A 14,903-nucleotide genomic window follows, 5' to 3' on the forward strand; every position below is an offset into this window, starting at 1 on the left:
CCCTGGGAGGAGCTCACACACTGATAGATAGTCTCCTGCACAGGCAGTCGGACACCTGCTTCCCCAGGTCCCCTCTTGCCCCAGGCCAGTAGCTAGCTGCCCCACTTGCCTGCTCTTTCCGCCCCTCCAGTTCTGGGGAGCCGATGAGGATGAGCAAGGTCAGGGGACAAGGTGTGGGTGAGGCTGATGGGACCACTCAGATGCCAGGACTGAGGCCTAGCCACAGACTGGTGTGAAGTCTAGAAGGTTCTGTGTGCCCCACCTTCAGATCTTTCTCCTCCCCTCTGACCCCATAACCATCCCAGACCTCCCAGCTGCCCCCAGATCATGAACAAGTCCCCTGACTGCTAGGGTCACCCTCCCCATCCTGTCTGTGCCACGAGGCCAGTCTTTCTAAAGAAGATCTCACTGCGTGTCACTCCCCTGTCCCAAAGCTGCAGTGACTGGCCCCCGTCCCCACTATAGAACCCAAGTTCTGAGGCCTGGTGGTGTGCACAGCCACGCTCCCCACTCTCCCTGTACCCTCGGTCTCTGCTCACTGAGGATGCCCTGTTTGCCTGACCTGTTTGCCGTCATTTCCTTGCTCTTTCTCCTGCTGTTGCCTGTCCCCGATATGCCCTTTTCTTATATAAACCTGCTCAAAGGCCACCTCCTCCCAGAATCCCGCTGATTCCTCCAGGACACCTTAGCAGTATCTCATTTGAGTTAGGACCAGGTCACACTGCCGTCCCAGCCAGAGAGGCTCTTAGAAGCTGAGGACCTGGTCAAAGCCACCTCTGCCCCCTCCCCAGCCCCAGGCCCGAGGTCCAGCTCCACAGGCCTGGTTGCTGCTCAGGGAATGTCAGCAGCCTCCTGCTTGATGGAAAATGGCTCTTTTGCTTTGGAATTTCTTTTTCTTTTCTGGGGGTGGTGGTGGTGGTGGCAGCCTGTCTTTATTTAAAATGTTGATATTTTGTTCCTTGTGGCATTTATTTGCATTCATTTATATACATATTTTTTCAATTATTTTATTGAGGTCATATTGGCTTATAACATTGTGTAATTTCATGTGTAAATTATTATATGTCAGTTTCTGTATAGACTGCATCGTGCTCACCACCAATAGTCTAATTTTTATCTGTCACCATACATATGTGCCCCTTTACCCTTTTCACCCAACCCCCCAAACAACCTTCCTTTCTGGAATTTCAATGGCAGAAAATCTAGGGCCGGCCCCGTGGCTTGGTGGTTAAGTGAGCGCGCTCCACTGCTGGCGACCCGGGTTCGGATCCCGGGCTCGCACCGACGTGCTGCTTCTCTGGCCATGCTGAGGCCGCGTCCCACATACAGCAACTAGAAGGATGTGCAGCTGTGACACACAACTATCTACTGGGGCTTTGGGGGGAAAAATAAATAAATAAAAAAAATCTTTAAAAAAAAAAAAAAAAAGAAAATCTAGTTTAGTAGTTTTGACTTATTAGAAGCATTTTGCTGTGTACAAGAATGTTCATTAGGAACTTTATTCCTAATGTTAGAAGGTAATTAAAAAAAGAAGTAAAATATGATTCTTAAACAAAGAAGAATATAAAATAAATCTGTATCAAAGAGTTTACTTAACTCAATTAAACGAGGGAACCAGTAAGATGTTACCATCAGTTCAAAGTAGAATTCAAAGATCAGACACATGTATAGATCAGAAATATTGAAATAAACTTGCAAATGGAGACAAAACAGGCTTTTCCATGGTGGGGGCAGGTTGTCCTTAGGTACGAATCAATTGCAAGTAAGTAGACAAGAATTATTTGCATCCTCATCAGTTTTCTACCATTTACAGAGTTGTGAAAGAGCTCAAAGACAGTAAAAGACCCAGAGCCCCCAGAGAAATCAGAATCAGATAACCTAGAAGAGTGTGTTCTAAGGATGCATAGCTTTCCATTGGAGACACCAGGAATCTTTTTCCCTTAATCCAATTTTCCTTCCACTAATAGCTCACAACTGGAGACAACCAAATGTCCATCAGTAGGAGAATGGATAAACCATGGTACAGTAAATTCATACAATGGAACACTACACAGCAACCAAAATGATATTCATTTTGCATGCCACAGATACATGCAACAAGATGGATAAATCTCACAGACCTAATGTTGAGCGAAGGAAGGCAGACACAAAAGGATACATCCTTATAGTAGGCTGAATAATGGCTCTCAAAGATACCAAGTCCTTACCCCGGAACCTGTATATGTTACCTTATTTGGAAAAAAAAGTCTTTGCAGATGTGAGATAAGTTAAGGATCTTGTTATGGGGGATTATCCGAGTGGGCCCAAATGCCATCAAAAGTGTCCTTATATAAGAATCAAAGGGAGCTTTCACACTTACACTGTCTGAGGCAGAGATTGGAGTGATGCAACCACAAGCAAAGGAACACCAAGGAATGCAGGCAGCTGGCAGGAGGTAGAAGAAGCAGGGAATGGATTCTCCCCCAGAGCCTTTGGAGGAAGTTCAGAGCTTCTGAGATAGCTCTGTGTGGGAGTTCCAGCCTCCAGAACTGCCAGGCGATACATTTCCATTGTTTTAAGCCACGAAGGTTGTGGTAATTTGTTACAGCAGCCCTAGGAAACCAATGCAATATGATTCTATTTATTTAAAGTTCAAAATCAGGCCATATTAATCCTGAGTTAGACGTCAGAATGGTGGTTACCTTGGAGGAGGGTGTATTGTTGGGGGAGGGTACTGGGAAAACCGCTCAAGGGCTTTTTCTTGATCTTCACTTTTTGATATTTCATTGAGTCATACATTTATTTTGTGCACTTTAATATAAAAAAGTACCTTTTAGCAGTGTGCATAGCTTGTCAGTCGCAGTGCAATGATGGCAGGTGCCTGGGGCCAGATAGTTCTGTTTCTGCCATTTGCTAGCTGGGTGGCTTTGGGCAAGTAAAATAACCTCTTTGAGCCTCAATTTTGTCCTCCATACAGTTTACAGGGCTGGTGTGAGGATCTAAATGATGGTGAGTCCTTTTTGAACTGTAAATGCCTAAAGAGATGCAACATGAACGCCCCTCACATTGACCAGGCATTTGCTGGGTGCTGGGCATCATGCTAAGCCCCTTCATGCATTATCCCACTTAATCTCCACAACCCATAACAGAACCCATTTTGCAGATGAAAAACCTGACAGCTAGTAATTGATGGAGCTAGGATTCAAGTCCAGGCTGTCTGGTTATGAGGACCATGACCTTAGTCCTATGCTGGTGTTGAACGATTGATTACCTCTAGAGCATTAAAACATCACGGCTATTCTGGTTTTAAAAAGAAAGATCCAGATCACTATGCATAGTAGACTGTCATTTGTGTAAAAAAGAAGCAAAAGAACATATCTGTTTATTTTGGATATCTGTTTTTATTCATAAAAAATCTTTAGAAGGGTATCAAGAAACTGAATACATTTAGTTGCATCTGGGAAGAGGAACTACAGGAATGGAGATGGGGTTGAGATGGTGCTTTCTGAATTTTGAAATATGTAAATGTATTATAAATGTATTCAGAAACAAATAAAAAAATAAGATTAAAACAAAACCATAAGAGAATTAAATGAACAACTTCATGCCAATGATTTTGAAAATATCAACAAAACAGACACTTTCCTGCAAAAATATAACTTAGTAAAAATAAAAATAGAAATTCTGTCCAGACACAACCATTAAAAAAATGAAATGCTTAGTTTAAAATCTGCATCCCATCTCAAAAATCTCACAACAAACAAAACCAAAAAAAAACCCCACCAGGCCCGGATGATTTCATAGGCAAGCTCAGCAAACACTAAAAATAACAGAAAATCGTTATACATAATCTTCCAGATAAAGAAGAAATGGAAGTCTCAACTCATTGTGAATTTACAAGGAGCTTAATCTCAAACCAGACACGGACGGTACGAGAAAGCAAAAGAAGTGGCCAATATCACTTACGGACAAATATGCAAAAATGCTTAATAAAATATTAGCAACTAGTCCAGCAACGTATTTTTTTTTTTATATCAAGTTGTCTTTTTCCTAGGAAATGAAGATGATGTAATAAAAATCTACGAAGGTAGTTCGAACTATCAAAGGAAAAAACCCGTAAGATAACTGCGACCTGATAAAACTTCCTTAACTTGATAGAGGATACCTGGCCTCATTTTTTTGGTGGCTCACTTGTTTACTGCCTGTGTTTTCTGCCGCACTGGGAGCGCGACGACGGCAGGGCTTGTGTGTTTTTCTCACCACTGTCTAGCTCACCACCGTCCTTGGCACACTGTAAATACATGCCGCCTGAATAGCACACCTCTGGGCTCAGGAAAACCTTTGGGACTACGGACCTCTACAGGCACGACCCAGCCTCAACCAACAGCATCCATCGCCAGAAGAGCAGCGCGAAGCCTCACGCGTGCGCACTGGCTGCCTGGGCCTTTTTTTTTTTTTTTTTTTTTTTTTTTTTTGGGTCACGGGCCCGTTGGTAGGGCGCCTGCGCGACCCAGAGACGGGAGGGACGCGAGCGGAGAAGGCGGGGCGGTAGGCGCCTGCGCGGCGGCGAGATGTGGGCGGGGTCTGTACGGCGCCTGCGCAGGCAGCGGCGGCCGTGCGGGGCGGGCAGGGGGCGGGTAGGGGGCGGGGGCCGCGAGGGAGGCAGGGCGGGCCGGGAGAACGGCGATGCGGGGTTGGCTGTTTCCCTGAGGCCGGACTCAACGGATTCGGGCCGCGCCACCGGGCGAGCTGGCCGCCCGGCCCCAACCCGGAGCTAGCGAGCGAGCGAGGCGGCGCCGCGCGGTAAGAGCCAGGGCTTGGCCCCCTCAGCGTGCGCCGGCGGGCTCGTCCATCTCCTCAGTGCCGCCGGCGAGGCCAGGCCCAGGCGGCCCCGCGGACCCCGGCAGGCCCGCGCCTGCGCCGTCCCCCTCCCGGGCCCCCAGCCCATCCCGCGCCTGCGCCATCCCTCTCCCGGGCTCCCGGGCCGACCGCCGATCCCTCGGCCAGCCGGCTACCCCTGCCTGGTGTTGGGGCCCTGCTGGTTCCAGGCACCCCGTTCCCCGGCCCGGTTTGAGCTGAGGAGCCGGGTGCGACCCTCGCTCTCTGCTTTCCCTGCGCCCCAGGAGAGGCCGGGCCGCCGCCCCGTAGCCCTGGTCCCAGGTCCCCTGGTCCCCTGCCCCCGGCGGGGACAGCGCTGCTCCGGGGCCCCAAGGACGCGGCGCGGGGAGCAGGGCCGCGGGCGGCGGACCCCGGGCCCTCTGTGCGCTCTGTCTCTGCAGGGGCCGCGCCCCCATCCCCGCCCCGCTCCGCGGTCAGCCCGAAGCAGGCGGAATGTCTTTTTTCTCTTGAGACCTGGTGAATTGCATCAGGTTGGATATGAATGATCTGGTGTTTTGTTGAGGAAATTTTTCATTTCCCACAGTCTGGTAATTGTATGGCTTAAGGGGTTATGTTTAAGACATCATAGTTCGTTCTTGGGCAGCTCCCCTGGAAATGAAAAGAAATCGGTTTCCAGGTAGTTTCAGCCTATTTACAAGACCAAGTAAAAATTCCAGTGCTCATTCAAATGCAAAGAACCTTGATTTGTTGATGCCCTTGATAATTTGCCGGCAAGTACGGGAGGGCCCAGGAAAAATTCCCATAAATTCGTCGCCTTATATTGATTACAAGGAAAAATGTTTGTGTTGTAAAAAGAGCATCTCAAAGCACTGATAGTGTTTCCAGAGTTTACAACAGATTTAAGAAACTGAGAATGTTGCAGAGCCCAAAAGCGTTTGCAGTCACCCAGGAGGATGCATCTTGAGTTGAAATCAGAGCCGTGAGCTTGGTCGATATCAGTAGATGTCAGCATAATACTTGTAGGTTATAAAATAGCGACAGCAATACAGAGGGGCATATGGTGTAAGGAGAGGTAGGGTGTTGATCTGGGTAAAATCTTTTCTATAAAGAAATAGCTAATCCGATAATTTTTTTCTCTTTAAAAATGTCTCCTTTCCCCCTTTGATTTAGTCTCCAGCAAGCAGAGTCTTTAAAGACTGAACGACTTCAGATAGCTGGAGAATGCTTCTTAAATGGCCTGTGTGTACTCTAGGTATGTAGGAATTTTCTTGACATTGATTTTCAGTAAGAAAGTGAATATTGTGCCCTGGAAAAGCTTTATCACTGCGCCTTGGTAACAGGCCAAATAGCTGATTGTTAAGTACAGTATCATAGTGGGTGGAAAGTAATTATAGCAATTGTGGTTCAGGTGAGGTTTTCATCAAAATTTATATTTTAAACTTGAACTTTCAGGGTGTGTATCTGCAGTGTGTGATGTTGAGATGGGATTTCTCTGGAGCAGAGGTTCTCTTTATAACTGCCTTGACACAGTACATCTTGTATTTCAGATGACTCAGGTGATAGTGTTGCTTTGGTTCAAAATTACTATCAGAGTTGACTTTTCGTAATGCCTCAGACTTGTGGTATAATCATATACATATTTAATCACATGGCTAACTTGTACATAGTATTACGCAACTCTCCAGCTCAGTAGAGGAACAGTGACACGGTGTCAGTAGGCTAGAGAAATTCTCCTGGCTTTATGGCTTTGGGCAAGTCAGTTTTCCTTTCTGGACCCTCATTTTCCCATCTGTAAAGTGTGGGGGTGGAATGAGGAGATGGAAAAAGGAGCTTGAGTTGCCAGTTTTAACATTTAATGGATCCTTGCCTACAGAGTCCTCTTCCGCCAGGGATTGAACTGAGTATTTGCACCAGCTCCATGATACTGTTTGTGGTCCCACCTCAAAGATGGGGAGAGGGGGCATCATAAAGTTGGTGAAAATGAATCTTGGAGACTCTTGGTCAGGCCCTTGAAATCGAGTGTTGAGTGGGCCTTAGTGTACTGAGAAAAACAAGGGCAGTGTGGGGAGTTTTTCATAAAACTAAATTTATTCAATTAAAGGACTGCACTTTCTAAAAAAAATTGTTGTTTTCTTGTTCTGTTGTTAGTAAATGGTGATATTTCACGATGATGGTAAATGGTGGTATTTGGTGATTGTAAATGGCAAATACAAGGTTGGTTATCTTATCACAATAAGATATTTTTAGAAATAAAGAGAGCCTAGACCTATTGTTTTGCTGTTGTTAGGAAGTTTAGGAAAAAGTTCCTGGGACTTTTGCTTCTAAGAAGATTAAAATATAGATGATTTTTTTTAATAGTAAGTACGATACTGTGTGGTCATGTGTCAAAATCCATAGGCAATTGAGAAAGCTCTGTTAAATTTGCTTGGTATTAAAGATGTTCCTATTCTGATCATCTTTTCCTACTGGATATAAAATGTCAGGGTTTTTTTTGTATGTGTTTGTGACAACAAAATAAGCCTAGGCAGGGAAATTCCTCCTGGTGGTTGGAATAGTTAATACTGAATAGACTGTCTGTGGCGGTAAAGAATCCCCATGGGGGTTCTCTGTCAGCTCAGACATCTTTTAGTATTGTGGCTTGAGTCTTTTGCTGTGAAACAACGTAACTATCAAGAAATTAGGCTCACAGATTTTATTTCAGATATGCTGAGGGGGAGAAGTGGCTATGGTCTGTTCTAAAGTAAATGAAGTCTTTAAAATTTGTCCTGGTCTGCTGTTAATAGCGGGTAAGATTTAGAGTTTCTGTAAATCTTTTTTTTTTTTTTTTTGTACTCACAAAGCTACAATATATCAAAATGTATCAAACATACATTTGAAAGTGTCTTGAGTTAAATTAATAATGCAATCTCTAATTCTTCATAATACTCATTTCAACATTCAGAGGACTAACGGCTCTCAGCTTACTTCTGAGTTCTCTATTTTCAAGAGATAATTTGGTAACCCCATAAAGAAAATGTGTCCACGAGAGAGAGAAGAGAGTGCAGATCTATTAACAATGTTTTTCCTGACCTTTTCCCACATCTTTGTTGTAGTTCTTTTCTTTATTTTTTGGTTAAATCCACAGGTTTGCTCCTGCCTCTGTCTTTCCAAAATGTTAATCTGTTCACGGTTACCCTTTCCCCCCAGACCCCTAATTTAAAATCCTTCAATGGCTCCCACTGTCTTCATAATCCAGTCTACCAGTCCCTAGTTTGGTGTCAAGGACATTTGCATCTCTGGGCTCTGGCCTCCATTCTCATCCTTCCCCCACGTCTTTCTGGGTACTTCATTGAGCTTTACTGAACGACTCTTGGTTCCTTGAACTCTTTCCAGTCTCCTTGTCTCCCTCTGCTGGAACGTTCTTCTCTCACTTCATCCAATTATCACCTTCAAAACTCAGCTCCGAGTTATCCTGTCTCCTGCGGCCTTGTCCAGCACCCTGTCCATTTAGGGTTTGGCACTGTGTTTTTGTCTGCTCCCTCCACTAGCCGGTGACACTGCAGTGCACAGCAGAGCGTGTGGCTCGATGGGAAGTTGTTGCATCTGCGAGGTGCGTTATGTGCTACGTGTCAGTGCCACTGAGGAAGTGGGTCACTTAGTCCCTGCCCTCTAGGAGCTTTTTACTCTGGGTGCACTTGACCTCACCAGCCATGAGACACCTCTTAGTTGTGCACACCAACTTGCAAAGTCCGTTTAATTGTATCTTAGTGTCTCATTTAAATCGTATTTCTTTTTTTTTTTTTTAATTTTACTTATTTATTTATTTCCTCCCCAAAGCCCCAGTAGATAGTTGTATGTCATAGCTGCACATCCTTGTAGTTGCTGTATGTGGGACACGGCCTGAGCATGGCCGGAGAAGCGGTTCCTTGGTGCGCGCCAGGGATCCGAACCCGGGCCTCCAGCAGCAGAGCGAGAGCACTTAACCGCTAAGCCACGGGGCCGGCCCTAAATCTTATTTCTTGAAGGAGAAAACTCGAATGTATATTTTATCATCCAGAAACCAGGTGGGCGTTGTCTTTGTTCCTACCTCTGGAAGGAATATGCATTTGGTGCATATTGCTTCCCCTTTTCCCCTTGTATACCTTCCACCTTGAGGTTTTTTTTTTTTTAATTTGATGTGTTTGGACAATAAAGGTTTGAGAGATTAAGATATTAAATTGCAAGTTTGTTTATTTTGCATATAGCCTAGGGAAAACAGAAAAGTTAAAGGCGGAAGAGACTTTGTCTCTTAAGGAAAAAAAAAGCCTCATATTATACTTCTTTTCAAAAGAACTGAGCTTACATAAACAAAAAACAAAAGACCCTGGTTAACTTAGGAAGGAGGCGTACAAAGAAACTGGCAGCGGTGTTAAGGTTTGTCAAGAAATACCTGTTAAAAATTAAAGTTGTTCCTTAATTCCACTCTCCCTGCTCATGTTTTTGGGAAAAATCCCAACTCAGCCATTTTCTGGTGGTACCTCTTCTGTTGGGAGTTCCTGAGGCAGTCCATCGGGGCTGTGTTTTTCCAGAACAGTCACAATTGGACACACTTTCTCCCAAGAGATGCCCCTTTTCTCCTACTTAGGAGACACAGTGTTCTGAGTAGCACTTCCTTCTTTTCCTGGAAGAGTCCCCTTGTCATGGTTTGGTTCTACCCCACGAGGCCCAAGAATTCTTGAGCAGGAGCTAGTGAATTTTCTTCTTGCGTACTTTTTTTTTTTTTTAAACTTTGGTGGGTTTGGGCCAGTCTTAAATCTTCTGTCCCATGTTCTTGTTCTTCTCCCTTTCTGGCAGTCTGCATTTTCTGCAAACTCCATTGAATCATTACAGTTACTCAGATTTGTTTTCTCTCCCCCTTTAGGAATTACCTGGTGGATTTTTCAGTCCTAGTTCCCTTATTTTTATTTTTTACGCTCACCTCATTCGCACTTACTCAGCCTTGCTTAGTCCCCCACTCAAGGCCTCCAGCCTTAGGGGTTTTTTTTTTAGTATTTTTTTGTTCATCTCCTTCTTGCCTCAACCGTTGTCTCCCTCTCCCCTCCATTCTCCATCACCAGAATTGTCAACCTTTCATACCATTCTTCATCATTTATGTATTCATTTGCATACAAGAATACATCATATATTAATTTTCAAACGTGTATAGTTTTTTTAAATAACAGCTTTTGCCAGCTCCAGTGGCCTATTATGTTGCTGTGAACATTCATGTACAAGTTTTTGTGTGTGGACAAATGTTTTCATTTCTCTTAGTTGTATACCTAGGAGTGGGATCACTGAGTCATAGCTATGTCATTTAACTATGACAAAAAATTAAACTTTTTGAGGAACCACCGAACTGTTTTCCAAAGCTGCACCATTTTACATTCCCACCAGCAGTGTATGAGGGTTCCAAATTTTCCACTTCCTCATCAATGTGTGGGTTTTCTGGGTATACTTTTTAAAAAATGGGATATTTTTGACAATTCTGCTTCTTGTTTTCTTCACTTAATACTTCTGGAAATTAGATTAAATCAGCTGGTATCACTCTGACTCATTGTGATTAGTGGCTTCACAGTAGTATTCCACAGTATGAAGTACTATATAAAAGTACCATTTATTCATTCAATTCAGCGGGTATTTATTAAGTGGCTGCTGTGTACTAAGCACTGTTCTAGGCCCTGGGGCAATAGCATTGAACAAAGCAAACAAAACCCCTGCAGAAAGTAAAGAAGTAATATAGTATGGAGTTTTACCAGTGCAGTTTGGGTCTGTGACAGCTTTCTGAGTACTTTTCTTTTCTTTTTCTCTTTTTTTTTTTTAATTTTTTGTTTATTGCAGTAACATTGGTTTATAACATTGTAAAAATTTCAGGTGTACATCATTATACTTCCATTTCTGCATAGATTACATCATGTTCACCACCCAAATACTAATTACAACCCATCACCACACACATGTACCGAATTATCCCTTTCACCCTCCTCCCTCCCCCCTTCCCCTCTGGTAACCACCAATCCAATCTTTGTCCCTATTAACAACATGTGTTGGAGAGGATGTGGAGAGAAGGGAACTCTCATACACTGCTGGTGGGAGTGCAAACTGGTGCAGCCACTATGGAAAACAGTATGGAGATTCCTCAAAAAATCAAGGATAGAACTACCATATGATCCAGCTATTCCACTGTTGGGGTATTTATCCAAAGAACTTGAAAACACCAATTTGTAAAGGTACATGCACCCCTGTGTTCATTGCAGCGTTATTCACAGTAGCCAAGACTTGGAAGCAACCTAAGTGCCCATCTGAGTACTTTTCTGAGTAGTGCTCTGCTACTGTATATGAAGTAGCAAAGGCTAGATTACCCTAAATGTTGTTACAAGTTAACTCTAAGTCAGTGTTAGTATTAATCACCTTGCAAAAAAAAAAAAATTTAAAAATCACCTTGCAGGTGAAAGTGGAAACATTTTCATAAAAAATTGAAAAAGAACCACAACGGTTTAATAGGGATATGAAGTTTTTCTGAGAGATAAACTGATGAGCCTGAAAGATAAGTGTATATAAGTCCTTGGTAGCAAAGTTTGCACATTTATATTATTTTTGTTATTATTATTTTTTTATAATTTTTTTTTATTTGTTTATTTTTTCCCCCAAAGCCCCAGTAGATAGTTGTGTGTCATAGTTGCACATGCTTCTAGTTGCTGTATGTGGGACGTGGCCTCAGCATGGCCGGAGAAGTGGTGCGTCGGCGCGCGCCTGGGATCCGAACCCGGGCCACCAGCAGCGGAGTGTGCACACTTAACCGCTAAGCCACGGGGCTAGCCCTATTATTATTATTTTTTGTGAGGAAGATCAGCCCTGAGCTAACATCCATGCCAATCCTCCTCTTGTTGCTGAGGAAGACTGGCCATGAGCTAACATCTATTGCCAATCCTCCTCCTGTTTTTTTTTTTCCCCTTTCTCTCCCCAAAGCTCCAGTAGATAGTTGTATGTCATAGTTGCACATCCTTCTAGTTGCTGTACGTGGGTCGCCGCCTCAGCGTGGCTGGGCAAGTGGTGCGTCGGTGCCAACTCGGGATCTGAACCCCGGGCCGCCAGTAGCAGAGCCTGCGCACTTAACTGCTAAGCCCTGGGGCCGGCCACCTGCACATTTATAAATTGTATCCAAATCCTCTTACTCTGGGGATAAGTAATGGACACCCTTCACCAAAAGCCAGGTAAGGTGTATGTGTTGGAAGTTTCTGATGGATGCAGCCAAGAGTACTTTGGGGGACGTGGCAGAAATTCCAGGCCCATTCAAGAGTCTTGTTTTGTTCCCGAACTTTTATGTATTTATTATATTGCCCAATGAATTATTGAGATTGTCCCTACAGTAAAGCCTACTTTAAATTATTCATGTGGATGCTTAGGGAAGGTAATCTGGGTCATCTGGAGTGGTTAGGCCTGGAGGGAAAAATGATGTCCTCCCACAAGGGCAGATTTGTATTGCTATGCAGCCTGGTTGGGCCTCAGCGAACCCCTCTCTGTTAGCCCTAGAAGTAATGCAGTTAAAATAAACGTTTCTGGGCCGGCCCTGTGGCTTAGCGGTTAAGTGCGCGCGCTCTGCTGCTGGCGGCTTGGGGTTCGGATCCCAGGCGCGCACTGATGCACTGCTTCTCCGGCCATGCTGAGGACGCGTCCCATATACAGCAACTAGAAGGATGTGCAGCTATGACATACAACTATCTACTGGGTTTTTGGGGGAAAAAAAAAATAAATAAATAAAATTATAAAAAAAATAAACGTTTCTGTTCTGATTTTGTTTTTTTCTTACATTTGACTTTGAAATGAAATTAAGATTTTATTTATTTATTTTTCCCCAAAGCCCCAGTACATAGTTGTCTGTCATAGCTGCACATCCTTCTAGTTGCTGTATGTGGGACGCGGCCTCAGCATGGCTGGAGGAGTGGTGCCTCGGTGCGCACCCGGGATCCGAACCCGGGCCGCCGGCAGCAGAGCGCACGCACTTAACCACTAAGCCACGGGGCCGGCCCTGAAATGAAATTAGAAATGCACACTTTAGACACACATTTACTCAACCTTCCTATTATTCATCCAGGTCAAAAGTTTGCTCAGCCAGACCCAACTCAATCATGACAGAATGCAAATAATTTATGCATAATCGGGCTGGCCCCATGGCTTAGTGGTTAAGTGCGCGCGCTTTGCTGCTGGCGGCCCCAGTTCGGATCCCGGGCGCGCACCGATGCACCGCTTCTCTGGCCATGCTGAGGCCGCATCCCACATACAGCAACTAGAAGGATGTGCAGGGGCCGGCCCCGTGGCTTGGTGGTTAAGTGAGCGCGCTCCGCTGCTGGCGACCCGGGTTCGGATCCCGGGCGCGCACCGACGCGCTGCTTCTCCGGCCATGCTGAGGCCGCGTCCCACATACAGCAACTAGAAGGATGTGCAGCTATGACACACAACTGTCTACTGGGGCTTTGGGGGGAAAAAATAAATAAATAAAATCTTTAAAAAAAAAAAAAAAAAGAAGGATGTGCAGCTATGACGTACAACTATCTACTGGGGCTTTGGGGGAAAAATAAATAAATAAATAAAATTATAAAGTAGTATTTCTGAAGGTCTAGTATAGAATGTAAAAGTCAACCAGGATACTATCTAGCTGTGCTGGGATTCTTAATCATCTCCTCTCCTGCCTTTGCTTCTGACTCTCCGTCCCCTACCACATGTGTGCTTAGTTGGGTTGGGTTCCAAAACTTTGTTTATAAAACTAATTTAATTCATAAGTTTTATGAATTTTGTGTTAAAAGTACTGTGGAATCTAACAAGCATCTATAGTAGCATAGTTGAAGCTGAAAAAGCCTTTCATTAAATGTGGTCCTCTCACAACACATCTTGAGGTAATCAGCACAACTATTGTTTTCCTTAATTTTATAAATGAGGAAACGAGGTTAAGAATACAGAGTTAACCAGTGGCCAAGCTTGGATTTGAGCCCAGGTTTCTGACTAAAAGTCCTTTTCATTGTGATATACTGCCTTTCAGCTAGAATACGTTTGTCATATGATTGAAGGAACTCCAGTGCTATTTAGCATGGAAAATAGAAGACTTAGGTAGGGCATTGTTTCTCTTGTATTTGAAATATTTAAAGAGCTTTCACATGGAAAGAGGGACGGATTTATTTTGTGTTGCTTTGGCAGGTACTCTGACATCTGGTTCCATATGTGAAAAACTGTGCAAGAATTGAATGGGCTGCCCTTTCAAGTTCCCACCCAGGAGTAAAGGCTGTGAGGGTGTCGTAGGACGATGAGTGGGGGATTAAACTTGATGCCTGCCCTGTCTTACCAAAGTCCACTTCCATCCTTCACTCCTCCCTCTACACCCTTTCTTGCCTGAGTCTTGGCTGGGCCTCCTCTCTTCTCTTTCCTAATTTCTGCCTCTTCTCCCTTAAGCCACTCAGAGGCAAGTTTTAAATATGGGATGGTCTCTTGATAATATTTAATGAAAATTTTGTTTGGTTCATTTTTCTCACATTTGAAATGTATCCTCATTCCTTCCATATTATTTTAAATAAAGTGACAGTAAAGTATGAATTTGGAATTTATAATTTTTTCCAATATTATTCCTATAGGGATTTTTTTTAAAACTGGAAATAAAAATTGAAGAGTGTATACTGTGATGATAGGCTAAGGCGAGGATTTATTATATGAGATACTCTGCTGAAAGGCTAACGCAGTATTTGCTTTCTCACCCAAGGTTTGTTATCCTCAGAGATAACCAGCCAGGGTTCTTATCCTATTTCATTTCTAGTTGCATGTGGTTGTGCAAAATATTGTATAGGAAAAACTACACAGGTGCTGCATTTGCCTGGCCAAAGGAACTATATACTTACTGCAAGTGGGTGGTCAGCAGTTGCAAGTTCTGTACAGACAGCAGGGAGTGACTTGTGAGAAAGGATCATGAGAATTCTTAGTCATTGAACATCTTTGAAAGTAAAGTTTCAGAGAGTAGTGAGGTCAAGAAGAAAAAGACATGTTATCTCTCAAACAGCTGATGAATTTTTGCATAGCAGTTGCTGGTTTCTTTGTCTTTTGTCTAC

General features: G+C 43.9%; 1 protein-coding gene across 3 annotated transcripts in view; it reads left to right on the forward strand.

Annotated features, from left to right (window-relative positions):
• The first annotated feature begins 4,655 nt into the window (after positions 1 to 4,655).
• SPECC1L (sperm antigen with calponin homology and coiled-coil domains 1 like) overlaps positions 4,656 to 14,903 on the forward strand; it is a 157,367-nt gene continuing 147,119 nt past the window's right edge. Inside the window, exons 1-2 of one of the 3 annotated variants that reach the window (XM_087423844.1) lie at positions 4,676 to 4,782; positions 5,989 to 6,070. The gene's annotated coding sequence lies outside the window, so the exon portion shown is untranslated. Of the gene's footprint in view, positions 4,783 to 5,988; positions 6,071 to 14,903 lie in introns of all 3 variants that reach the window. The other 2 variants (XM_087423843.1, XM_014797330.2) reach the window with 2 other exon arrangements.

Source organism: Ceratotherium simum, chromosome 35, assembly GCF_057802395.1.
Source record: "Ceratotherium simum simum isolate JZ-2026a chromosome 35, ASM5780239v1, whole genome shotgun sequence".
NCBI classification, from domain to species: Eukaryota; Metazoa; Chordata; class Mammalia; order Perissodactyla; family Rhinocerotidae; genus Ceratotherium; species Ceratotherium simum.